At 35.3% G+C, this 27,133-nt stretch overlaps 1 protein-coding gene across 6 annotated transcripts in view; it reads left to right on the forward strand.

Annotated features, from left to right (window-relative positions):
• Positions 1-27,133, forward strand: part of ERC1 (ELKS/RAB6-interacting/CAST family member 1) — a 565,692-nt gene that overhangs the window by 264,847 nt on the left and 273,712 nt on the right. The window lies entirely within an intron of this gene.

Below are 27,133 nucleotides of genomic sequence, written 5' to 3' on the forward strand. Positions count from 1 at the left end.
TAAAAAAAAGTTCAGTGAGAGGGTAACATGAATTTTGGGGGGGACCTCCTTGATCAGAGCACCAGTACTTTTGTGAGTTAAGGTAGTTGCATAGCAAGGAAGAAGGGTACATTTCAAAGCAGGCATATTGTAGTATGTACCACAAGGGAACCCTTTATGCTGTGTTAGATATGAAGGTATAGTTCAAGTATAGAAAGACTGATATTAGCAAAGCTGAAAGAAAATTGATCTTTTCTCAGAATGACTATCTTTCAGTGCCCTGTCCTCAGATAAATACATGCCTTAGTCCACTTTCTTTTTGAATATATCCTAGTATACAGTTGAGTAGAGTTTGGGTAGTAGAGTGCTTCAGAGACGGCTCGGTGATAAGCCATTCTTCCAGAATGAGGAGGGATCTTCTTTTAGCTTGATTTTACATTTTTTACACATTTAATTTTCAAAATGTAACCCATTTTTTTCTTCCTATAAAGATTTCTTTCTGTTTGGGGAATCATTAGTTAGTTATAAGTCTTACATATCAGATATTCTGTGGAAATTTTGACAACTAGTAATTATGGACTATCGACTACTATTATATTTTCTTTTTAAAAGATACTGTTGTGTAAACTGGTTATAATTTTTTGGTCCTTTTTTTATCCGTTTTAATTTACACAAAATGTGAGCAGAAGATACAGAGTTCCTATACACTCCTTTCTTCATCTCAGTTTTCCCTATTATTAACATCTTGCATTGGTGTGGTACATTAAAATTGATGAGCCAATATTGATACATTATTAACTAGTCCATAGTTTACATTTTGGTTCATTCTTCAAGTTGTAATGTTCACTCTTCAAGTTGTACTGTATAATGGCATGTATCCACCATTACAATATCATGCAGAATAGTTGGACTGTCCTAAAAATCACCTATGCTCCGCCTAATCACCCCTCCCCCATCTACCCAGCGTGTGATCTTTTCCTATTTCTACAATTTTGCCTTTTCCACAGTGTCATATAGTTGGAATTACATAGTACGTAGGCTTTTCAGACTAGCTTTTTTCATTTAGTCTCTGCATTTGAGGCTCTTCCATGTCTTTTTGTGGCCTAAGAACGCCTTTTGTTTTATCTCTGAATTATATTCCATTGTATGGATGTACCACAATTTTCTTGTTTCTTTGCCTGTTGAAGAGAGTCTTGATTGCTCCCAATCTTTGGCAATTGTGAATAAAGTTTCTATAAACATTTATATCCATTAGTGTAGGCATAAATTTGTAAGTCTTTTAGGTAAGTACCTTGGAGTCTGGTTGCTGGATTGTATGGTAAGACTATACTTAGCTTTGTAAGAAACTGCGGAACTGTCTTCCAAAGTTGCTATATGTAATTTACTTTTAATTGCATGCTTTTTTTCTTTTTTATCTTTCCTGTTTATCTTTTTGCACCATTCTGATACACACTGCCTATCGGAAGCTATTGAGTGAAATATTGCATGAGACCAGTCATTTGGGCTTTAAGTGGTTTTTAAGGTATGAAGAAACTGCTTTTATGTTTATCCTTCAGGGGTTGTGTGAACTACATTCATTGTCCCCCTGCTCTCATCTTCTTCTCTTATTTTTATCTTTTTATGTCCTATAACCTCACTGTTGGTTAGCTATATGCATCAAGTATTCGTTTGAAATATCTTAAAATGGGGCAAAGCTTTTTTTGGCTAGGGACATTATTCTTATTATCTTTCTCATATCCAAAATAGATCTGTCTCTTGCCTAAATTTAGCCTCTAAGAAGAAATGACTGCCTCTGATAGGAGGAGGAGATCTGCATCTCTTGATTTCTCAAAGTGCAAAATAAAGTTGTTTGTGAACCATGTCTCTTATTAAAATAAAGTACAGAACCTTTTAAAGTTTGAGCCGGGAAAATCTCTCAGAAGAAAACACTTGTTGATGTCTTTCCTATATTCTTTATAGGATCCTCTTATAGATTCTTTGTTCCTAGTATATGCTGCTATATATTGCTCCAGATTCGAAGTTGTCTAATGATCCAATGAAGGAAGATGTCTTCTAAACTATGTTGACCAATAGAGAGATAAAAGGGAATAATCCTATGCGGAAACCCCAGGGTTTCTTTCCACATGATTTTCTTCTTCTGAAACTTCTCTCTATTCAAGTTTTGACAGGTTTTGTATTTTGTTGAATGTGAGAGCCCATTTTATTAAAATGAACATAGAGTAAAATTTCTTCTCTGAAATTAGTCTCAGAATTACCTGGAGGTAAGGGAGCAATATCCTTAATAAGTTAGATTTATTTTTATCCTAAAGAATGTTTTTGAATATTTTGAGTAAAATGTAGCCTCCCAATATAATTAACATTTGCATATGAGTTTTGATTTTTATTTTAAAAACTCATTTTAATGGTTACTTATTTTCTTCAAATTGCCATTTTGACATTATTTGGCTTATATGTTAAGTGTAAATCCTTGATCTAGAAGATATAAGGCGCCCTTGTTGGTGCAGCTCAATGGATTGAGTGCCAGCCTGTGAACTAAATGGTCACCGGTTCAATTCCCAGTCAGGGCACAAGGCTGGGTTTCAAGCCAGGTCCCCATTAGGGGACACGCAAGAGGCAAACCACACACTGATGTTTCTCTCCCTCTCTTTCTCCCTCCCTTACCCTCTCTCTAAAAATAAAAATCTTTAAAAAGAAAAAAATCATAAGATTTTGCTGATGATTTGCTAGATAGCAGTAGATTAATGAGTATGTTTTAAGGAGTATGTCTTTTTATTCAGTTTTTTAAACTTACTTGCATATTTAAAATTGTGCCTTCCAATAATTAAAATCATTTAAATAAAAGAAATGTCACTCTTGGTTAAACTGCATTTTGCAGCCTGCAGGACACCTGGGACCACGTTGGTTTTTGCTGTAGATTTCACTGGTGTCCCACCCAGCTACTTCCTTTAATGTGCAAGTGTTTCCCTTCCCTGCCAGCCAGACAGGAAGATGGGAGGGGCAGGCATGGCTTTCACTGTCAGTTCTTGATTCTGTGATGGAAAAATGGGCAACACAGTCATCTAAATTTGATCCAGCATCTCTGCACCTTACACTTAAATAGCTAAAAGAAGTAAAATAAGAAGGCAGTGCTTGTGGGATGTACAGTGCATGTTGCAACACACACCGCGGTATGATTCGCCTGCTTACTTCTCCTGTTCCATTGTTTCCTTTGAAGACAGGGGCTTTTTCTCTTGTGTGTCTCTCTTCATTTTTGAATTAATCGAATTTCTTAATCACAGCCATGTCTGGTTTGTTAGATGTGGTTGCATAGGAAGTGGAGCTAGACACGTGAGCCACGGAGTTCAGTCTGCACAGTGGCCACTACCAAGTGTGTCTCATTTTTTTATTCTTAAAGATTTATTAAAAATAAAAACCTCTATTCGCTATTGGCTGCAAATCTCCTTAGTCACTTACACAGCAGTTTTCACCATGATACCCAAGTGCTTTTCAAATGGAACAGTTATCCCTGCTGAAGCAACACTGGTAGCTAGGTAGCCTATAGATGATGATGTGCGGTAATAGAATTACAGTTTCACTCCCCAATCCTCCCCATTGCCTTCTTACTTTTAGCTATTTCCATAATGAGCAATTAATTCTTTGGTTTTATAAACATTATCCTGTACTAATCTGAACATTTATAAGTTTTCTTTTCGTCATTTTTAAGTCAATGGCAGTAATGTTCAAAATAAAATGATTATATGTTTACGTATGTTACCTTTTCATTAAACATTTATCGAATACTTTGCCATACTAAGCACTAGAAATAAAAAGGTAATAGATACAGCCTCTGCCTCAAAGTTCATAGTTTATTGGGAAGGACTGAAGAATGAAACTGTCGGTTTCATAAGGACCATGGCAGTGATCTGAATAGAGAGTGAGGATAGAAGGGAAGGGCAGGCATCTAATCTAGATTCAAGAGGCAAATAGGCTTCCTGGAAGAGATGGCTAATCCAAGAGATAAGTCTTAAAAGGAAAGAGTTAGACAAAGAAGAGGTGAAGGATATTCAATGTATTACATATGAAGAGACCAACATAGGTAAAAGTTGGAAGCGTCCAGGGAGCTTTAAATAGTGATTCTAGCTACATTTCAGGACAGATATGAATGGCAAGATCTCATGGGAGGGAGGGCATGCAATCAGATCATGCTGAAGCATGTTTAGTCTTGTCTTATGCAGTAAATCCTCATTTAATGTCATGCATAGGTTCTGTTACTTTAAGGGAAACTATGTATAATGAAACCAATTTTACCTTAAGCTAATTGATATAAACAAGAATTAAGTTCCTACAGCATCTCATCAATGTTATAATGAAGTGCCATTGAACAAAACAGCATTATTTGAGGACCTACCGTACTCCGGGATTTTGGTTTTATATTCAAGGCAATGGAGAACTATTGAAGCATTTTAGACAGAGGTCAGTGTTTATTCGTGAGTTTGCTTGCCGATTCACTCATTGAGCAGATCTTCATTGAGTATCCAGTGGGGTTGTGGTTGTCCTGGATAATATATCATGATGAAAAAAGAAGCTCTTCTCTCCTCTCAGTTTACAGTCCTCAGGGGGACACTGACACTAACCTGACAAATCACATTTAATTACAAGTCATCACAAAGTGCTAGTAGTGGTAAGAACAGGTTTTCAGCAATAGACAATAATTTGGTGGAGGTTGGCGAAGTTAGAATATTTTCAATTGAGTACTCAGAGAGGGTCCTCTGAGAAAGTAACAATGGACCTGGGTCCTGAAGGATGGCTGCTATGTGAAGAATGGGGAGGAGTCAACACTTGTGACTGCAGTAAGGTGGGAACGATTTGGGCATGTGTGAGGACAATCAATGTATGAGTGATGGACGGAAACAACACAAGGTATCTGGGGCCTTCTGTAAGGGGTGGCAAGAAGTTTGTGTTTTTTAGAGTATTGAAAGCTATTAAAGGGTATGGCATTCTCTCATTAAAAGATTCTGGCTGCTAGTTGGAAAAGAGATTCAACAGGGCTTACAGTGAAAGGAAGAAGGTCCAATGGGTTATTAGAGTATTATAGGCCAGAAGTCTTCAGACGGAGGTACACATACACCTCAAAGTGCATGAATATTTTCCCAAAAGTGCATGTGACTAGGTCCACAGCTTCTAAACATACTTCTTCCTCAAACTGATTGCCTAAGAAGGGACCTAAGATGTGCAGATTCTCCTTTATCATTCCTCTTCCATAGACACGCATCCTTCCCTCATTTAACGATAGGCACATCTCTCTGGAATCTTAATTTCCTGTATTCCTCTGGGAGGAGGAAAAACCTCTGGAACAATAACTGGGATAAAGAGAAACACAAGTCAAAGAGAAAAAGGAAAATGTAAAAACTTAATCATTAAAAGATAGTGTTTTTTTTAATCCTCACCCAAAGATATGTTTTTATTAATTTTAGAGAGAAAGGAAGGGGGGAGAGACATAGAAAGAAACATTGATAAGAGAGAGGCAATCAGTTGCCTCACATACTCACCCTGACCAGGGATTGAACCCACAACCTAGGTATGTGTCCTGACTAGGAACAAAACCATCAGCCTTTTTGGTGTACGGTACGGCACTCCAACCACTTGAGCCACCTGGCCATGGCTAGTTTGTTCTTATAGTTTTTAAATATATAATAATGGATATCAAGCCACCATAATATTTATATTTAATTAGATACATTCTTTTTTTTTTTAAAAAAAGTGATTCTTTAATTTTAAAAAACAATTTTATTTTTCTTTCTTTATTGTATTTTTTTAATTACCATGTATCCCCCTTAAAAATACCTATGAAATTACATTCTTTGCAATTCTCTAAACTTATGTGGTAAAAACAAAGTAGACATTAAGTTAAAATCATAGTTATATTAACTCTCTTAGGAGGTATACTAGCAAAATTATATAAAGACTCATAGCCTAGGAAGAAGTTGAGCAGATTAGGTAGTGACTAAGTAAATTACATAGCGGTGATGGATATGGAGAAGAATGGATGGCTTCAGAATGTCTTTTAGAAATAAAACTAAAAACATTTGGTGAGCTGAATGTATGTGTAAGGATAAAAGAGAAAACAAAGATGACTCTCATTTCTGGCTGGACGACTGAGAGGATGGTGATTTTACTGAGATGAGATAACCTGATGGAAAAACTTGTTACAGGATAAGAACCAAGAAATTGTGCTAAGTTGTGCTACATATTTAGCAGTTACTGTTTAGTTATTAGTATATTATCATTAGTAGTAGAATTCTTACCTCATCAGATTTATATTTTCAGCACAGTTTTCTCTGCGGAGATCCAAACTAAGTCTACCTCTTATCTTTATTCCAATTGACATCCCAGCCTGAATCCAGAACTCTTGATTCCTACCCTCAAACCAGTTTTTCTCTCAGGCTTTTTCATCTCATCTGGGAAACCACTCTTATCCTACAAAACTTAAATTAGGTATTATGACTGTTAGGAGAATCAAATTCAAGAAAGGTAGAAGTAATAGGTTAGGTACAGAAATTTTATACCTTGCTTCTTTAATTCAGAAGGCCACTCCAGAATGTTAGGGAAACTATATTACATAGTAGCTATGAAAGTGGTACTTAAGTTAGAAATGGTTGGAATTTCGATTTCATCACTTAAACTATGATCTCAAGCAAGTTACTTCTGTGTCAATTCCTTGAGCTGTCAAAGAAAGATGTATCTGCCACATAAAAGAGAGGTTATATGTATAAAGCACTTATAACAGATTCTGGCATATAGTAAGCACTCAATAAACATTAACTTCTGCTGATACTTGCGGTCTTACTACCGCTGCCCTTAATAACTCCAAGGGAAAAAGCTGCTATGACCAATCTAAAGACCCAGAGAAACTTAGTATCTGTAGACCCTACCTGGTTGATTTAGAACCAGTGATGACATCCTTATTGTTTTTTCTTAAGATTTTAACTTTTTAAAAAATAGTTCTTTTTTTAATTGCTCAATTACAATTGTCCCCATTTTTGCCCCATTACTCTGCCTCGCCCTACCCACCCCCCACCTTCCCTGTTGTCATTGTCCAAATTGTTAAAAATACCTTGAAATTACGTATAGTGAGTTTTAATCCTTAAGACTGAAGCAAACCCTTGTCCTCTCCCCTTGCCCAGCCTAGAATTTATCGTATCTGCATCTACCAAGAATGCTACAGCCAACTGACAGGTTACGTAGATGGCATTGTTCTTTTCACCTGGTTATTTATTTTCTGTGAGTCTGTCTTAGGTCAATGTAGAATCTTTGTCCATTATTTTTCAATTTACTTATACATTTTTCTCAATAAAAAAATAGTTTGGGTAGCTTTCATAAATGGCTAGAAATGTATGCTGTAAAATTCAATCCTTATGCTATTTTTGTTTTACAAAGTCATGTATTCTGTGTTTCCTTTAGGAAAAACAGTAGTAAGGGAAGGAGAGGGAAAGAAAAAACACTTTTTGAGCACTATTTAAAATAGAATTTCTATTAGACCTTATTCCTACAAGTAAGAAGACAGAAAATTTAGGATTAAAATTTAAAGTGTTTCATCCTGATTTCAGATAATTCCGTCTGAAATTTTAATTGGAAATATCTATTTGAATATTCATAACTTTTTTTCTTTCAAACACACAGATGTGTGCACAACACATTTCCTGTATACTGAAACTTGGATAGCAACGATTATATCAGAAGCAGTGTATAGTCCCGTAGCTTGGATGTGGTATCTAAACACCATTCCCTATTAAAAGGATTTGAATTCCAAACAAATTACTGTTTTCCTTTTGACATCACATTAATTCCATGAATGCACATTTTTCTTTGCAAGTGCTTAGAGGTTACTTGAAGCCTCTATAGTATTTATAGCAGCACTGGCCAATTGACCTTTGAGACAATGGAAATGTTTAATGTGCCTTCTATTCAATATGATAGCCCCTAGAGACATGTTTCTATGAAATACTTAAAACATGGCTAGAATACCTGAAGAATTGAGTTTTTACCCTTACTTAATTTCACTTAAATTTAAATGGCCATATCTGGCTAACAATGACTAGTGTATTGGACAGCTGAATTCTGTACTGTGTCAGATAGATAGATTCCTACATAAACATACATACTTAGCAATTACCATTTAGTTTTTCTCCTGAGCCCTACAGAGTTGTACTGAAATACACAAGTACAAGCACTTTCTGATATACAGTAGCTGTTCCACTTTTCATTTTTGTTTTTAGAAAAACATCTGTGGTCTAAAAATATGTTTGTCAAAAGTGATTCTTTCTTTAAGAAATAATGGTGAAAAATTAGATTAGTAAAGGATTTAAGTCACTTTCAAGAGATACCATAATTGTGTGTTGTGTTTGTTACCTATTCATATAATAATAATCACTTACGTTTATAGCTTGAGTGATAGAATTAGTATAGGAAAAAGGAGAAAGGTCATTATATTATATAAGTAAGAAAGAGATGTATGTCCATCATGAGAATATGTCATCCCAACATTGAATTTAATCACTTCAGAGATAATCATTTATTCCATTTACTGCATTCCTGAATTATTTATTCAGTTTATGTTTATTGAGAGCCTACTATGTGTGAGGAACTGTGAATACTTCAGTGCCTGAAACAAGAAACAAATATGACCCCTTTCCTTATGGTGTTTATATGTTAGGGAGATTAATCAGGTGATCACAGATATAAACGTATTCTTTAAAATTGTAACATGCAAAGAAAACAATATAGTATTTTATAAGAGCATAACAAGGGGACCTTATTTAGAATGAATAGTCTAGAAAGATGTTGCTAAGACATTGATATTTAAATTGAGATGTGAAAAGCATATAGGAATTAGTGAGATTAAGAAAGTCAAGGAACATATAGCAAGAACTCATGGACAAAACCAAAGGGGAAGAGCTGAGGGAGGGAAGGAGGGAGGGGGCAAGGGAAAGTGGTTGGGGGGAGGCAGAGATAAATATATTTAAAAAGAAAGAAAGAGAGAGAGAGAGAGAGAGAGAGAGAGAGAGAAAGAAAGAAAGAAAGAAAGAAAGAAAGAAAGAAAGAAAGAAAGAAAGAAAGAAAGAAAGAAAGAAAGAAAGAAAGAAAGAAAGAAAGAAAAATGGCAAAGAGTTTACTTTAGCCATTAGGAAACCATATGTGTGGATACGTAAAGATCATGGTGTACTCAGGGAACTCAAAGAAAACCCAAGTTAGTGGAGACTACTGAGTAGGAGTGAGTTGGTGGCTAAGTGGACAGGTAGATGAGTGAATGAGTAAATAAATGAGTGAAAGAGCAGATGGTTTGACATGAAACTGGAGAAGTAGGCAGAAAACAGATTATGTAGTCATTTTAATAATTTTAGGTTTTATCTTAATCATAATGGTTAGCCTTTAAATTATCTCAAGAGGAGCAATAAAAAATCCACTTTATGTTTTTAAAAGATTATTCTGGCAGCTATATGAATAGTAGGAGAGAAAAGGTAGAATAGGGAGAATAGGAAGATGTTGCATTATTCAGAGCACAGTAGAATATTGGCAGTGGAAATGGAGAGATTGATTCGGGGACAGATTCAACAGGACTTGCTGATGGATTGCATGTGGTAGATGAGGGAAGGAGCTGTGCAAGGCTGAGAAAACCCAAGTGGATGTTAGTGTCATTTATGGAACTTTGGGGGTAACCGGAGGAGAAGGAGTTTAAGGTAAGGATTCAGCTTTGTACAGGGTAAATTTGAGATGCCTTTGTCCTCTTTTGCATAAAGACATCATGCAGGCAGTTCGTTATATGGATTTAGCTCAGAGGAGTGCTCTGAGATAAAAAATTACAAACTTGGAAGATAACATATGTTGGCTTTGACTTCATGCTAGCCCTTCACAATATACAGGCTTCTTCCGGTTACTATCAAGTGCACATAAACTGAGAGGGTACCTGCTTACTCTCTAAATTTCTGCAAACTAAGCTTTTAATGGCTCCGTGACAAGCTTGTTACTAGAAAATGTAACACAAGAAGTACATAGCATCTTACTCATAATGCAATTACAAGACTTGAGATACTGATATTTATTGATTACCAATTAACTGCCAGTCACCATGATAACTGCTTTATTTTTTTTTATTTTACTTTTAAATAATGTTTATTCTATTAGAGTTGTCTCAGTTTTTCCCCCTTTGCCCTCCTCCGCCCATCCCACCCCGCCCCCCTCTCCCACAGTCAGTCCCTACTCTGTTGTCCATGTCCATGGGTCATTCATACATGTTCTTTGTTTAGTTCCTTCTTCTTCTTTCCACCATTGTCCTCCTTCCCCATCCCCTCTGGTCACTTTCAGTCTGCTCCATGTTTCCATGCCTGTGGTTTATTTTGTTAGTTAATTATTTTGTTGAATAGATTCCACTTATGGGTGAGATCATACGGCATTTGTCTTTCACCGACTTGCTTATTTCACTTAGCATAATATTCTCCAGTTCCATCCATGTTGTTGCAAAAGGTAGGAGTTCCTTCTTTCTTTCTTTTTATTTTAAATGCAGATTTTATTTATTTAAATGTCAAGATTCATTATAAAATATTAAAAAATTTAAAACCATTATAAAGTCTCAGCAATTAAAACAACATGACACCACACAGAAATAATCAAGTAGATCAATGAAATAAAATGAGCACTCTAGAAACAAATGTACATATCTAACAATGTAATATATGACTAAATAGATATTTGAAGTCAATGAGGGAAATAAGGCTTATTCAACAAATAAGATGCATGACCACTATTACTTGAAATAAAACAAATAATAGAGCCCTATTTCACACATTATACAACAAATATTCAGGTGACTTAAAAAGTCAATATGTAAAATCTCAGTAGTTTTAGAAGACAATACCAAGTAATATCTTTCTTACCCTGAAGTAACATTGAAACCCAGAAGCTATAAAGTAAAATATTAACAATATGACCGTATTAAACATTTAAGACTATCCAGTAATATACATATAAAAAAAGTTAAACGATGAGAAATAGAAAGAAAAGTATTTGCAACACATCTGAAAAAGGGTTAATAGTTTGGTTTTTTTGAGGGGGGGAGGATTCTACAAAAATTTAATCAAAAAAATGTATAAAGAATACCAAAAAGTCACTTAAAACTTCTCAAAATAATAGAAATAGGCAAGAAATATACAAAAACCAGTTTAGTTTCAACAAATAATAAAGGAACAATTAAAATAACATCATCGTCACAATCAGATTAATGAGTATTTTAAAATATTGGCAATATCAAGTATTGGTGACTGTGAAAAAAGCTGGGTATTAACTTTCTTCATATCCTTAAAGCAGTCCTTTTAGCATATCTTGCAAAGCTGGTTTGGTAGAGGTGTATTCTTTTAGTCTTATTTTGTCTGGGAAACTCCTTATTTTGTCTTCCATTTTAATTGAGAGCCTTGCTGGGTAGAGCAGTCTTGGTTGGAGGCCTTTGCTTTTCATGACTTGGAATACTCCTTGCCATTCCCTTCTGGCTTGTAGTTTTTCTGTGGCGAAGTCAGCTGCTAGCCGTATTGGGGTTCCCTTGTATGTTACTACCTCTTACTCCCTTGCTGCCTTTAGGATTTTCTATTTGTGTTTGATATTTGCCATCTTAATTACGATGTGTCTTGGAGTGGGCCTCTTCAATTAGGGAAGTTTTCCATCATTACTTTTTCAAACAGGTTCTCTATCCTTTCCTCCTCCTCTTCTCATTCTGGTATCCCTATTATATGGATATTAATTATGTTTCAGGTTGTCCTGCATTACCCTAAACACCTCTTCATTCTTTTTGAGTCTTTTTTCATTTTCTTGCTCTTTCTGGGAGCTTTTTTCTACCTTGCCCTCCAGCTCACTGATTTGATCCTTGGCTTCATCGAGCCTGCTTTTGATTCCTTCTACTGTGTTCTTCAATTCTGAAATTGTATTCTTCGCTTCCTGTTGTGTCTTATTGATAGCTTCTGTGTCCTTTTTCATGCTGTTGTAGTTTGCAGTAAGTGCCCCATAGTTTTCCCTGTAGTTTTTGGTAATTCTCTCTGAGCTCACTGAGCTCATTCAGCTTCCTTAGAACCACTGGTTTGAACTCAGTGTCTGATAGTTTACTTGCCTCTATTTCATTTAGTTCTCTTTGTGGGGATTCCCCCTTTCCCTTCGAGTGGCAGGTATTTCTTTGCCTTCCCATTATTTGTGAGACTCTTGTCTTCTGCTTCTGCGTCTTAAATTGATCTGTCTTGATTTCCTGACTTTGTGGTGTGAACTTCTATGGTAGGAGACCGCTGGTTTTTGTTTTTTTCTGGATCTGCTTCTAATGATGTCAGATGTTGTCCCTGTCTGACCTGAGGCAGTCTGAACAAGACTTCCAGGAATTTACTGTTTGTGGCTGTCTCCTTCAGTTGTTAATCTAGTTACTCTGCACTCTGTAGGCTGCTTAGACAGCTCAGGGTGGGACGGAGTCCCTCCTGGAGGCAGGGTTATTGGGTCCTCTGACGCTGCTGCAACTCAGGAGAGTGGTCTCTGCCTGAGCAAGATGGCTGCTGCTGTATGGTGGAGGGGTCAGCACTGGGATCCTGCTGGCTACTCTCTCAGTTCTTTCCCCAAAACCTCCTTCCCCAGTCTTTCCTCAAGTGTCTCTAGCCCACTCTGCCCCCGCCTTTGCCGGAGACCAGGGTAAGTGGCTGCAAATAAAAATTTATTCGCTGACCCTTTAAAAGGCTCTTTGCATCTCCAGCCTCCTGTCTCTGGCAGAGAGCAACCCTGCTCCTTTTAGCAGCTGGCTGTTTTCTGTGTACTTTTTGGCCTCTGGTGCTGTAGGCTGAAGATCCCTGCTTTTGGTTTAGACCTCGCTCTTCTCAGGGGGATCCAACTGGTCAATTAAAAATCCTTTGGTGCTGCCTGCTGTGGGCCCCCTGCCTGCCTTCTTGAGCCTTTACTACACTCCTTACCAGTTAGATTGCACTAAATCTGATTCTTATGTCTGTCTGAGGTTATAAGGCTCCTCTCTTGCTATTTTTCAGTTATTTGTTCCAGGTGATTTCTCCACAATTTAGTTGTAATTCCATTTTGGTCCTGGGAAGAGGTCAGTGTGACTTCCACTCACTCTTCCGCCATCTTGTTTCTTGATAACTGCTTTCTTAATTAAAACAATAATATTACTTAATCATTTAAACAATAAATTCTTAGATACATTTTAAAAGTTTCCTGGACAGAAAAAATGCGTAAGGTCTCTTGAGTCCTTTTCCAGAAGAATGAAGAAAGGTTTGCATTTATTAAACTATACGTTCCCTCTCTGAAGCAATGTCTTCGTCTTTCCCCTTTCCCCTTATATGGATAAATCTTCCTTCTGCTCTCATAAAACCTCTGACCTTCCAAGTCTGAATATTATATCTCTTCCATGTTTTTCATCAGCACCCTATATTATTTGTTTACCACACTGTGTTAGTTCTTACTTACTGTCTGTTGCCTGGACTGTCTCAGTCTTCTCCAATAGAGTGAAAACTCCTTGAAGGCAGTGTCTGTGTCTTGTTTAACTATTATATCTTTAATACCTACTTTCAATTCTGGTACATAGTGGCACTCAGTGAATGTTTATTGAGTGAATGAATTAAATTTTATCTGACCACCTTCCTGAATGTTTGCACCCTTTAATAATAGCAGCATCATTTTATTTACTAAACAGTTCAAGGTTTAATGGCAGTTCTATCATTTTTACAGTATTTACCAAAAAATATTTGAATTTTTACATGTTTTTAATCTTTGTTACAATTCCTCTCCATAGGATTTGATGAAGCACTTTTATCCTACCAGAAAAATTCAAAGATTTCAGAATTGCATATTTAAAGAATTAGAATAGGTACTATTTATTTGCAAGTAACTTTTTTTTTAGAGCTTGATTTTAAAGCATTGTAGCCAGAATGGAAAAAGAAACTTTAGAAATCATCATTATCTTTACCTATCCTTCAGTGGATAACAAAAGACTTATTGTGTCTTATAGTATGAATGTACAACACTCTAGCCCTGCTCTTGTTAATCTTTTGGCCAGCGGGAACTAGCTGAAAGTCTTATGGAGAGCATCTAGTCTTCAACTCTGAAATAACTGTAAACCATATACATAAAAATATGTACAAATTCAAAAAATTCAATATAACTGGTATAAAATAGATTAAATTAGTTTGAAAATCTTTGTAATCCTACTTTATTTCCTTCTGGTGGGACTAATACTTCTGATCGTCATTGGTAAGTTTCACATTAGGTTTTTCAACATTTATCTCATCTTTCCCCACATTAAAAATAAGTTTATGATATTATTACGACTGTTTCCTTGCTATAATGAGCTACATTTATAATTTTTCTTTAGTTACCCTTAAAAGTCTTAAACTGATTTCTTTGTCACAAGTGATGCAAATTTCTGAGGTGAGTAGCTATGCAGTCTAAAAGTAGTACAAATACAAACATATTTCTGAGAGCTGTATAGAATCATTCAGTCTTATAAAAAAGCCCTGTTGTAAGTCAGCAATATAAACTCTGCTTTTAAATAGTTTACTGACTTCTGCAGATGGCATCTGTTTTGTCAGTCCAAAGATTGCAGCTATTGTTTTTCAAAAAGATTTCATTTTTAAAAAGTAAGATATTATTATGAAACATTTTATTGACAAATATATGAAGAGTACTTTTTAATCATCCAAGGATCTGAGGAGATACAGCAGTTAAATTCACAATCATTTTCTCTTTGCCATTGTATGATCAGTTCAGTATTTAAATCAAGCTCTATGGAGAGAAACCGAGTAAGTTTCCTTGTAGACTCTTGCTGTAACGTCAATGAGTTTGAATCTCCTTTGTTATGGTGACTGGTTATGAAATCAGTCATTTGACAGACCCTGAAGTGAGACTGCTGGAAACACGTCATGTCTGCCTTCATGGTGACAGCTGGCTACAAAACAAACCCCACCAGAGCTATTCTGCAATTGACAAGGGACTTCAAAGGCCAACAGGGCTGCCACTTCAAAGAGAGTTCTGCCATCTCTGGCTTGTTGAAAGAAGTTAAATGGCTGTACCCTGCTATAGCAGCAATCTCCATGTTTAGACTTCTCTTTCTTTTGATCTTAAAAAGATGTATGAAATGGGCTTTAAGTTAAAGGAATGATACAGTCTGGAGTAATGGCAACTCAATATTATTCTGCATTTCACTCCACTTATTAATGGAAATTACTCAAATATGTTCAAGTAACAGCAAGTCTAAAAACTCAGATGTCTCAGAGGATGAATGTTCAAAAGAAAAGTTGAAACTCCATATTGATGTTGTAGTAGCCACCTTCACAAATATGGAATAAGTCAGGTGGTGTATAAATGAAACTCTCAATGTGTTTTCAAAACTTTCCTTCAATTTCTCCTTGTAATTTTAACCCCCTTTAAGTAGAATCAGATTCTGAGTGTTTATAGTAAGAATGGCTGATGGTTAAAACCTGTACTCTCAAAGCTGATTTGCATAGTTTAAAATGATATTTCTCTACTTTTAGTAACTCTGCAGTTAAAATTTTAAACTTATCTTATGTTGTATAAAATCTTATTTAGTTATGTTGGATACAATTTTTAAATAATTATCTCATCTTTGTATTAAACAATAACAAAAAAGATCAGAGTTTTAATAAAACTCTTAATTAAAAAAGGAGAATATTAACAAGCATCTTCAAGAATAATGAGGAAAAAGCGGCAATACTGAAAGCCCTAAAAGATATCCCTTTGATGAAGTCATGTTTAGTATACTTGAAAAAATAAACTTTATAAATAATATGGGAGTAAAAAATATGAAGATTTTAAATGTGATGTGAAGTGAAAGTGATGATTAGCTAGAATTTAAAATTATTATAACTCAGTGACATGGTCTTTTCTTAATTACATGTTTTCCTTCTCATCCTATGTATTGTGTAAGAATAAAAAGCTAAGAATCCTTAGATTCTTTTGCCATGATCTCCTATTCCCTTATTTCTTAAAAACTTTTCCTTACATAAAATTAAAAAGTTGACTTGGGAGAAGCTTTAGCCAGTATAATAACTCCCTCTATAATTTTACCAGATGGGGTCAGTAGACAACAACTTAAAAAATTGTGAAGGAAAACTGAAGCCCCCAGGAAATAACTACATGTGATGATGATATGACCAAAAGGAATCTCTCTATACATGAGTAGTTTAATGCATTTGTGTTTGTCTTTTTGGTTATCATAGTTTCTTCCTCTTGAAAATTTTTTGATAAAAAAGTGCATGGTTATATTGTCCTGGAAGTTCCGGAAACACCTATGTTTCCAATTTTTGGCTTGATGTTTTTCCTTTATTTATTTAATTTAATTTTATTTTGTTATTTTTATTTTATTTTATTTATTTTATTTTTTATTTTATTGTTGTTCTAGTACAGTTGTTCCAGTCAACAAAGGAACTATGTCTATGTTTTCAGAAGTTATGAAGTGAAAAAATTAACTACAGAGGAAAAGAAATAAAACCTTGGCACTAAAATTGAACCACAGACATGAGTGCCAGTCTGTAGATACTGGTTTTCAAAGTAGACATGTTTATATACTTCTGTCTAAACTGAATAACCACTGTTGCACTGGGAAGTACTCTTGGAATCTCTGTGGCAGATCTATAACAGATGATATTTAGTTTGCTTGTAATGAGTTCTTGGGGTTTTTGGCCCTTACTTTGTTATCTCCTACTGAGAAGTTTGATAAACCAAGTTATTGACGATAGAGGCAGTCATCCAAGATATGGCTGAAGGTGAAATCTTGAGAGCCAGATGGCTTCCCACTGATTTTTATATGCAGTTTATGTTCTACTTGGCTGCACCTTCTTGGATGTTTTCAGTGAAACATATTTTCCTAGAGAAATTCGCACAGCAGGATTTATCCTACACAACAGATAGTTTTTGTGTGTGGCATGTCCAAAGCTCTATTTTGGCACTCATTTATCCCTTCCTCATATCTCCACCCTCTTTAATGAATAAAGAAGCAATAAGTGTTACTATAAAGTGCATTGATCCAGCAGTTTAAGTGGTGTGGATTCTATTTCTTCTGTTTACTAGTTGATTTAGGGTAAGTTCTGTACTCTTTTTCTTTCTTTCTTTTTTTTTTTTTGAAGAATTATTTATTTATTTATTTATTTTAGATGGGGAGGAAGGGAGAAAGAGAGGGGGAAAAACAACAATGTGTGGTTGCCTCTCAAACACCCCCTACTGAGGGCCTGCTCCACAACCCGGGCATGTGCTCTGACTAGGGATCAAACCCAGACCCTTTGGTTCACAGGCTAGGGCTCAACCCACTGAGCCAAACCAGCCAGGGTTAATTCTGTCTTCTTTCTAGGGCTCTATAGCTTCATCGGTGTAGAGCAAGTTATCCCCACAACTGTCTTTGGTAGGCTCTAACGGCAGTATACAAATGTTGAGCCTTACTATTGTAGCCACAATAATCTTGCGTGTGTGTGTGTGCGCGCACACGCATGCTCAAATGGTGCTTATGAGTTCCCTCTTGGTATTCTTGGAATGCCAGAGATTTAATTCCACCCTTTTACTTTTCTCTTTTAGCTAATAGTTAGCTTTTGATGAGGTCGAATAACCATCATTTCATTTACCAATATTTTCTTGGTAACCATTTTCCAGGGATTCTATTGAAATAATGTTTTGTCCACAAAAAAAGTATCTCTAATTAATGAAATGTCATTCTGTTTACTTCTAGCTAACTGTTTGATTTATTTTTCAGTAATGCAAATGAGGATTAAAATTTTTCATTAAAATGGCAGTGAACTTCTATTTTTATTGTTGAAAACTGAAGGACACAATATGAAGCTGTTTTATTTAAATCATTCATCTGATTTTAGAAAAAGGGCTCAAGCCCTAAATGCTCTGTCCTCTGTTGGTGACTTTACACTAGTTGAGGGGATTGCTGTTTTCTCTAATAAAATGGAATTAATGTTTTTTCCATGTGAAAAATTTTAAGAAAGAAAATTTTTTCCAAACCTGGACAACTTCTACAGCCCTCCTACCACATACTTTTTATCCTGTTTTCCTGACTTCCTAGCAATGCAGTAAAAAAAAAAAAACAAAAAAAAAACAACCACATTTTTTTCCAGAAGAGAACTTACCAGAGCTCAAAGTTCAGGGACAGCCTTGTCAGTCCACCTCTATTTGTATTTCTTTTACTGAATTACTCATTTCTCACAAACCCTAATGGAATATAAAGAGGTCTCAGACCCAGATGAAGAAGAGTATAAAATGATGATTGCCACATCTTCTTTTTACAACAGTAAAGAAAGAAAAGAGTGATGTTATTTAGATTACTTCTTCCAAGAGTTAGAGAGGAACCATGGAGTTTATGTGGACCCAGGAAATTACTAATTTTTGTTTTACTTGATTCTGGTACAGCCTGCTTGTTGCTAAAAATAAATTATAGGAGACATTAATCAAGTAACAATCTTCTAAAAATAGTTTTCAGTGTTTTAACTCAGATTTTTAGTTTTGATATTATGTTACTAAAAAATTGCCTAAATAGAGTTGGCAGTGAGATAAACACTGGCCTTTCTTAAGGCCCCTTCCCAGCGTCAGTGACATGAGAGTCAGAGCAGCAGGGGGATGTTTGCTTTGCTTTGAATGTGTGTATGTACATTTTTTTTGATATCTGATTTTTCAGGCTTCACCTAGGAATGGTGAATGCTTATTATAGCATTTATCCACCATGTTCTCTGAGTTGATTTTTTTTAAAGAGGAAAATTGAGGTGGCTTGCAAAAGAAGCAATTCTTTTTCACATTGTCGTGTTTCCACTCTTAAAATTTCTCTTCAGCTGGAAGTTTGTTACCACAGCATAGTATTACTGGAAACTTAAAGGTGGTTGCCAGAGAAGGAATGCAGCCAATCAGTATGAATTTACTGCATCTACGGTCAGTCTTAACTGTGTGACTACTTACAAACTGGATTCTATTATACGCATATACAGCATTGTTAAGTGTCCCATGGGAATGTCGACCATATTTTGAGAGATGGTAAAAACATTTTATAAATTCCTCACCCATGGAGCACATTCATTATTTAAAGTGTCATTTATGGATTTTATTTGTTCTCACAAAACCTTTAGCAGTGTTGACTTATTGGAGAAATGCAACAGTATGTAAAAAAAAAAAGGAAAAACCTAGTGACTCCCAAAGCTGAATTGTGGAAATACAGGTTTCTATGGTTTCTTCTTCAGCACTATGTCTGTGACTTCTGCTCCTTCATAAAATCAGGAGTAAAAGATAGCAATAATAGTACCTGACACTTCCTGAGTTTAATATACTGCTAAAGTTGATGGTATCTTTTTTCATTATGTTACCTCAAGAATCACATAGAATATTTTATTTTCAATGAGTAGGATAGAAAATTATAATCAGTGCTATTATGTAAGTCAAATCATGTAAATTGGGACCAAAAGAAAAAATAAAAATTTTAACTTCTTATTTTGATAGCATCTCATTTATTTTGAAGTTATGATCCAAGGGGACCAGGGCCCACCCTCTTCAAAAAACCTAGTAGAGGTAATTTCATTGTGCCTCTCATTCTGGATTTCAGGACCCCGATCATCTGTGCTCTACTGCGCCGTCATCCCTATATTGTTCAGTACTTTCTGGCCGTAACCCTGCTCTCCAACTTGTCTTAACCCTTTAACATATTTCTACTAGTGACCAAAATTCACAAATTCATCTATCTTCATTTTTTTATTAATTTAACAAATATTCATTGAGTATCCGTCTACTCTGTGGCAGGGCCTGGCACAAACATGTTTAATTTCCTTCTCAAACCATCTTTCACCTTCTTTGCCTGAAGTGTAATATAGCCCCTGCCCTGGAAACTCCAACAGTCCTTTCTGGTGATAAGTATTTTTTCTGAACTTAGAGTTGAGGTAGGGCTCACATATTTGCTTACTGTTATACTTTCAAGCCATTTATTATTCCGTCACATTTTTATAAGGATACTTGTTTCTTCAAGGTTCATGTCATTTAGCTATAGAATCGAAGCTTTTCATTAAAGACTTCTGTTATTTCAGTGACTTCTGAATCTACATGGATAATCCATTTGTTACTTAGTCGTCTCAGTTTTTTGACCAAGGGTATTTGCCTCCATTGACTTTCTTCATTCCATAGCTGTCATTGTAGACCTTGTTGTAATCTAGTCTACCTCCAGCTTCACTCATTAAGCATCTTCCTCTCTAATCAGAATTTTCTATAATTTTAATTTTTTTCTGGTTTAAGTATTACCACTACAACCATGTTTTTACATCATTTGAACTTGTTCCTTTTGGTCTATCCTAATCTGTTAGCCTCTCTGCTTCCCTGTCTGTTTGGCTTAGATTCTTTCGTCCATTATTTTAGCAATTCTGATTTTAACATTCTGAATCCTCTTGCTCTACTATTTAGTCAGATCCCTTTGGTACTTTCCTTTTGCTTTTGGGATAAAAGCCAAAGTCCCTAATAAATCCAACAAGATCTTTCTACATATGCTCCCTTCCTCCTTCTCCTGCCACATTTGCCCCCTTCTTCCCTTTGTTCTCAGGGATTGTTATACTTTGACATTTTTTATCTTCTCTTGTAGGTATGTGCTTTCCTGCTTCAGGGCTGTACATGCTGGGACCTGAAGCTGGAATCCCCCTTTCCACCACATCGGCTCCTTGGCTTTCCTGGAGAAACTCTGTCTAGGCTTCCAAAACACAGATCAGAACCTCATGTTACTTAATATTATGTCATCCTGTAACTTCTTACATAAATTCACAATTTATAATTATATATTTAAGAAATTTATTAATTAATGTCTCTATCTCTGTATGGACTGTAAGCGCAAGAGGGATAGGGAAATATGTCTGCTTTGCTTTCTGTTGTGCCCTTAGTGCATAATACATATTACCCGGTACATGGTAGGAAATAAATATTTTGAAGGAGGAGAGAAGGGAGAGAAAGGAAGGATGGAAAGATGCAAAAGTGGGCATGGAAACACTCTCCAGAATGATTCTTTAGATAGACTTGTGGAATGCTGCTTTAAGACTTTCTGAGTACTGGTAATGTTGTAGCAAAGTGGCATTAACTGTGAATACAGTGGCATCTGACTGTCTAGGTTGGAATCCTAGCTCACTTTATTCTGGCTGTAAAACTTTCATCATGGCACTTAAACTCTAAAATTGTTTCATGTTCTGTAAAAAAAAAGGAAAATAATAGTACCTCATAGCATCATTGTAAGGATTTAATGAGACAATACATGTAAAGCACTTAGCACTACAAAGAATTCATATAATGTAAGTTGCTATTACTGTTATTATTGAAATAGCTATAGCTAATCTATATTCATAAAGTACTATACGGTTGGTATATATTTTGTCAAAGAATTACCACACATTGGCCAAAAGTACATATTGGAGTGAAGAGATTTCTAGTATAAATACTACCATGAAACTGCTAGAAATTCTGTAAATTCAAATTCTTGTTAGTAATGATTGTGACAACCTAAAAGAGTGTGTTAGAAGAGGATGGTCAAATGTATGTGTGTGTGCAGGTATGTACATAATATGTATGTTCTCACTGATACTTCAAAAATGCTGCACACCTCAATCTTAGTAACTTTTTTTTGTAATTGTAAAATGGAGTGAGTTTTAATCTAGGATTTTCTTGAAGTCGAGAAAATAGTGGGCTTCTCAGATTAAAATATGACATATTATGAATGTTTAATCTCTAGATAACGTTTTCTTTATACCACTCCTTTTTTCATCCAATTGTTTTCTTCCTTTGGAGATTTATGCCTCCTAATCTCCCAAGAAACTATAACAAGATTTTCTATAATCATCTTGGAAATTACAAGAAGTATTTTGCTCTCAGTTGTGGAACAGAAGAAGGTGGGAAATTTGAAGTTGCACCCTTTGCCAGCACCTGAAGCTCCTGATTGCTTTGCTTTCTTAAGGAAGATGGGTGTGTGGTAAAGTCATAATTTGTTCCTTTCTTATTTTGAGTAAAAGTTTATTAGTTTCTGATTTAAGCAAACCATCTGGTCCTGCTGGCACTGTTCAATATCAAGCCCTGTGTTTTCTCCTTAATATGTTGCTGGAGGCAGTTAAGTTACATACTTGAGTCCCAGCTCTGGCCTGTTCTTTGGTTTTTGGTTTTTTTTTTTGGGGGGGGGGGTTTGTCTTAAGACATATGCTTTTGAAAATTGTACTGTGACCTCAAGCACATTTTTAAATTGTGGAGAATTTCTTCATTGTTTAGTGTGGTATCTATCTCTTCTTTTACTCAGCTTTCATTCCCTTCATTTCTCAGTAGCACACCCAAAACTACACAACGACTGCTGTGTGGTAGGCGTGTAGAGGAATAGATATTCAAACAGAGATAGTGGGATGTATTCTCCGGGGTTGTGGCAATGTAACAAAGTGTGAAGTATTTCAGTTTGACCTGAAACTGTTTCTCTGTCTTGGAGCCAGAGTACAAGTCAGATGATTGGTTGAAAATCATGGTTTGTGGCAGCATTCTCGCCCTAAATACTAATGCTTTCGAGCATTTTAACTGTAAATATGATCCGAGGTAGAAGTACCTTGAGGGAGTGGCATTAAAATGGATGGGAAAATTAAGCAACCTTTAAGAAAATTATATTTTACTAATAGGCAAAATTATGTAAATGAGAGAATGGAATGAAAGGTAAAACATGTCTGTAAACATGGCAGACTAGATGCTGGGAAAATAACTTCACCACAGAAATAATTAAAAATAGTTGATAAAACATACATTCATAAGTTTGCAAGAATTTAAGAAATTCTCATGTCAGGGGAGGAATAGACACAGAATGCAAAAGTAAGCACTTGATAAGCTGTTGAACTTGAACATTGGTTTTTTGTATATTGGCAGCCCAAAGTAGAAAATCAAATAGACAGCTAACCCTTGCCCTTTTTTAAAAGTATACACAGTGCCCAGAATTGGTTCTTTGAAAACACTAAGAAAATTGACCGGCCTTTTGTGACACTAAAAAAGATAAAGAAAGAAGGCATCAGGAACAATTTTTGGAATGATAAAGGGTTCATACCTGTAAGTCCTGCAGGTATTAAAAAGATACAAGGATATCTTTGCCAGCACCTTTGGAAATTTAAATGAGCAAATGCCAAGAAAAATAGAAGTTTGCAAAACTAGCAAATTATGAAAAAGATAATCTGAAAAAAATGAGTCTGTAATAATTTTTTTCCCACAAACTTCAAGCCCAGGGTGATTTTTAATAAACATACAAGGAACAAATAATTTTAGTCTAACAAACAATTTCAGAAAATAAAATAGAGGGAACACGTAATCAACAATGTATTTTATAAGACTAGTGTAACTGCATATCAAAACTTGGCAAAGTTAATAGAGGAGAGGAAAGGTTTAGGTCTGTCTCAACTGTGAATATAAATGCAAAATTTGTAAACAAAATATTGCCAATCAAGACTTAGTGTGTGTTGCCCTGACCAGATAACTCAGTTGGTTAGAGCGTCATCTCATACACAAAAAGGTTGTGGCTTTTATCCTGGTTGGGGCACATACCGGAGGGAACTAATCGGTGTTTCTCTCTATATAGATATTTCTTTCACTCGCTCTCTCTCTTTCTCTCTCTCTCCCCCCTCCCACCCTCCGCTCCCTTCCTCCCTCCTTATCCCCCCCGCTCCTCTCACTCTTATATAAAAAGAAATCAGTAGCCCTGACCATTGTGACTCAGTTGGTTCAGTATAGTCCTGCAAAGCAAAAGGTCACCAGTTCGATTCCCAGTCAGGGCCCATGCCTGAGTTGTGAATTCAGTTCCTGGTTGGGGCACCTGCAAGAAAGAAGCAATCAATTCATGTTTCTCTCTGACATTGATGTTTCTCTCCCTCTCTTTCTCCCTGCCTTTTCTCTCTCTAAAAATAAATAAATCTTTAAAAATAAAAAATCAATAAACATATCCTCTGGTGAGAGTTAAGAAAACTGAATGCATATAAAAAAGAAAAATATTCTTAAGTTTAGCTCATCCCAGGATTTTAAGATTGGTATCATTAAAAGACTAGTAAGTTGTAAGTTACTAGTATGATGTAACATAGCAAAAGATGATATGAGAAAAGTCATATGATTATCTCATGATATGCACAAAAATTTATATTAATCTATAATTTAAAAAATTCTTAACTGGCTACTGATAGAAGGCATTTCCTTAACCTGATAAAGGACTTATTTATGAATAAAGCTATTAAGCATTACTTTCAAATCAGAAATAGAGTTCATGCTATCATCATTTTAGGCTGTGCAGTAAGTCAGATAAAAGTGGTACATATTATAAAAATTGGAAAGAAAGAGAAAAAACTATCATTCAGATATATTATGGTTGTCTGTGTAGTAAATTAAAAAAAATCTATAAATAAATAAGAGTATTTAAGAAGGCAACTAGATGCAACATCAATATACAGAAATCAGTTGCACTTCTTTAATCTGCACCAAACAAAATTTTTTTAAAATGTTATTATTTACTATAACACTTAAAAAGCATATGAAGTGCTTAAGAATAAATCATTAGAATATTAGCGGCTGAGGGAGAAAATTATACAAATTTTTGAAAGATATTGAAGTCCTAACTATATCTTTTGCATGAACTGTTCTAGAACAGTGCCTGGAACATGATAGACACAAATATTTTTTGTAGAAATTCAAGAACAGCTAAGAGAAGCATCTTAGATATCAAGCCTTATAAAGCTGTAACAATTAAGACAGTGTGATTTTGGTGCAGGACTAGGCAAACCAGTAGACCATAATAGAAAAGTACAGAAACAAAATTGATAAATGTCAAAGGTGATGATAGAATGGCTTTTCAATAAATGGTATCGAGACATTGGATATCCCTGTGGGGAAAACTGAAACTGTACCTCTACCTCACACCATGAGCAACAATCATTTCCAGGTGGATTAAAGACTAAATGTGAAATATAATACTTAAAACTCTTTGAAAGCTTCTCAGTCAAATATTGTATTACAATCACAAAAGAACATAGCGAATTGTGATGGTTAATTTTATTTGACAACTTGACTGGACCACGCAGGTGCCCAGATATCTAGTCAAACTCTGTTCTGGGTGTTTTTGTGAGGATGCCTTTGGGTGAGATTAACATTTAAATCCACAGACTTGAATGAAGCAGATTGCTCTTCCTAATGTGGATGACTCTCATCCTGTTTTATTCAGTCTCCAGTCAGTTGAAAGCCTGAATAGAACAAAAATGATTCCCCTCTCCTGAGTAAGAGTAAATCCTGACTGATTGTGTTCAAACGGGGACACCAGTTTTTGCCTGCCTTTGGACTTGACCTGAAACATTGGCTCTTCCTGGGCCTTGCGCCTGCCAGTCTTTGGACTGGAATGACACCATTGGCTCCCTTGGGTTTCGAGCTTACCTACTCACTCTGCAGATCGTGGCATTTGTCAACCTCCATAATCATATTATTAAAGTATATTTTATATATTTATGTAGTACATGTAATTCCTTATAAAATATATTTTATATATTAACTTATTGTAATAACATTAATATAATTATATTAGTATAACATTAGTGTATTTTTCTTTCTTTCTTTCTTTTCTTTCTTTTCTTTCTTTTCTTTCTTTCTTTTCTTTCTTTCATCAGGGTTCTCCTGAGAAACAGAACCAACAGGATGTATAGTGAATGCAGTGTATCTGTGCACTGTATGTGTAGGCACATACACATACACTGTATTCAGGATATATCTTTTTGGTTCTCTTTCTCTGGAGAATATGTAAATATAAATATATATAGACACACACACATATATGCTATATATATGCATATATATGTGTGTGTGTCTATATATAAAATAAACATTTATTTCTCATTCACATAGATTGGAAGGTTAGCATGTTTGGCTGTGCTTTGGTTGCTGACTAGGGTAGCTGTGATCCTCACGGCTCATTCTAGGACCCACCTGAGAGGCAATAGCTACTCAGTATTTTTTTTGCAATGGTGGAAATGCAACCTAATCACACATATTGCGAGCCTCGTCTTCTCTCTGATCTGCTAATATCCCATTGCTCAAAGCAAGTCACATAGCTAAGCCAAAATTTAGGGTATTTTGTCCATCATGAGGCCATGACAGTGGTGTGGACATCTATTAGTACTACAGAGGAATAATTTAATTGAGACCACTAATTCAATCTACTATTGAAGGCAGTATAAAAGTTGGAAATATCATGCAGTTATTAGAATTATAGAACTATAATTATACCCAACAACATGGATGAATCTCACAGGCATAACCCTGAAAAGAATTTTATACTATGTAATTTCATTTGTACAAAGTTAAAACAAATAGGCAAGACTACCCTGGAGTATTAGAATAATAACTACTCTTTATCTGGAAAGAGGATATGTGGGGCGTTCCTGGGGTACTGGATCATGTACTGTTTATTGGTCTGTGTTGATTACATATATGTATTTGTTTTGAGAAAATTCTTCAAGTTGTACATTTATTATTTATGTATTTTTTTGTATTTATATTTCAGTAAAATGTTTACCCAAAACTTTAGATATTATATATGTGTAGAATGGGCTTCTTTTTGTGTAGAAGGGAGAAATAGGTTATTTATACATGCTTGCTTATATATGTACAAAATATTCCTCCAGGTTACATAAGAAATTGATAGCACATCTTGCCTAGGGTAGTGAAAGACAGGATGGGAGGGAGATATTTTGACATATTTTTAAGATAAGTTCATAAAAGATGGACACATCCCACATTTATTAGAGTTCTTATAAGTGATACTATCCATTACTGATTTTGTGTCATAAGAACATACCTTTGCAGAGCAGTTCAATTCAGTTTTAGATAAGATTTTATATGAATTAAACTGTTAAAATTAAATCATCGCTATTGGCAGTTTCAAGGGGACAGACAGTAATATACACACACACACATACACATACACACACATACACATACACATACACATACATATACATATACAGCTAATGTGACTACATAGCTGAGATCTGGGTAATACATATTCACACAGCAGCTAGGACTGAAGGTGCTATCAGCCTAGAACATTAACTTGATCACTTCTGAAAAGATAAACAAAATAAAGTAA

The sequence above is a fragment of the Pteronotus mesoamericanus genome, unplaced genomic scaffold (assembly GCF_021234165.1).
Source record: "Pteronotus mesoamericanus isolate MK-2021 breed Mesoamerican mustached bat unplaced genomic scaffold, CSHL_Meso_final contig_41, whole genome shotgun sequence".
NCBI lineage: Eukaryota > Metazoa > Chordata > Mammalia > Chiroptera > Mormoopidae > Pteronotus > Pteronotus mesoamericanus.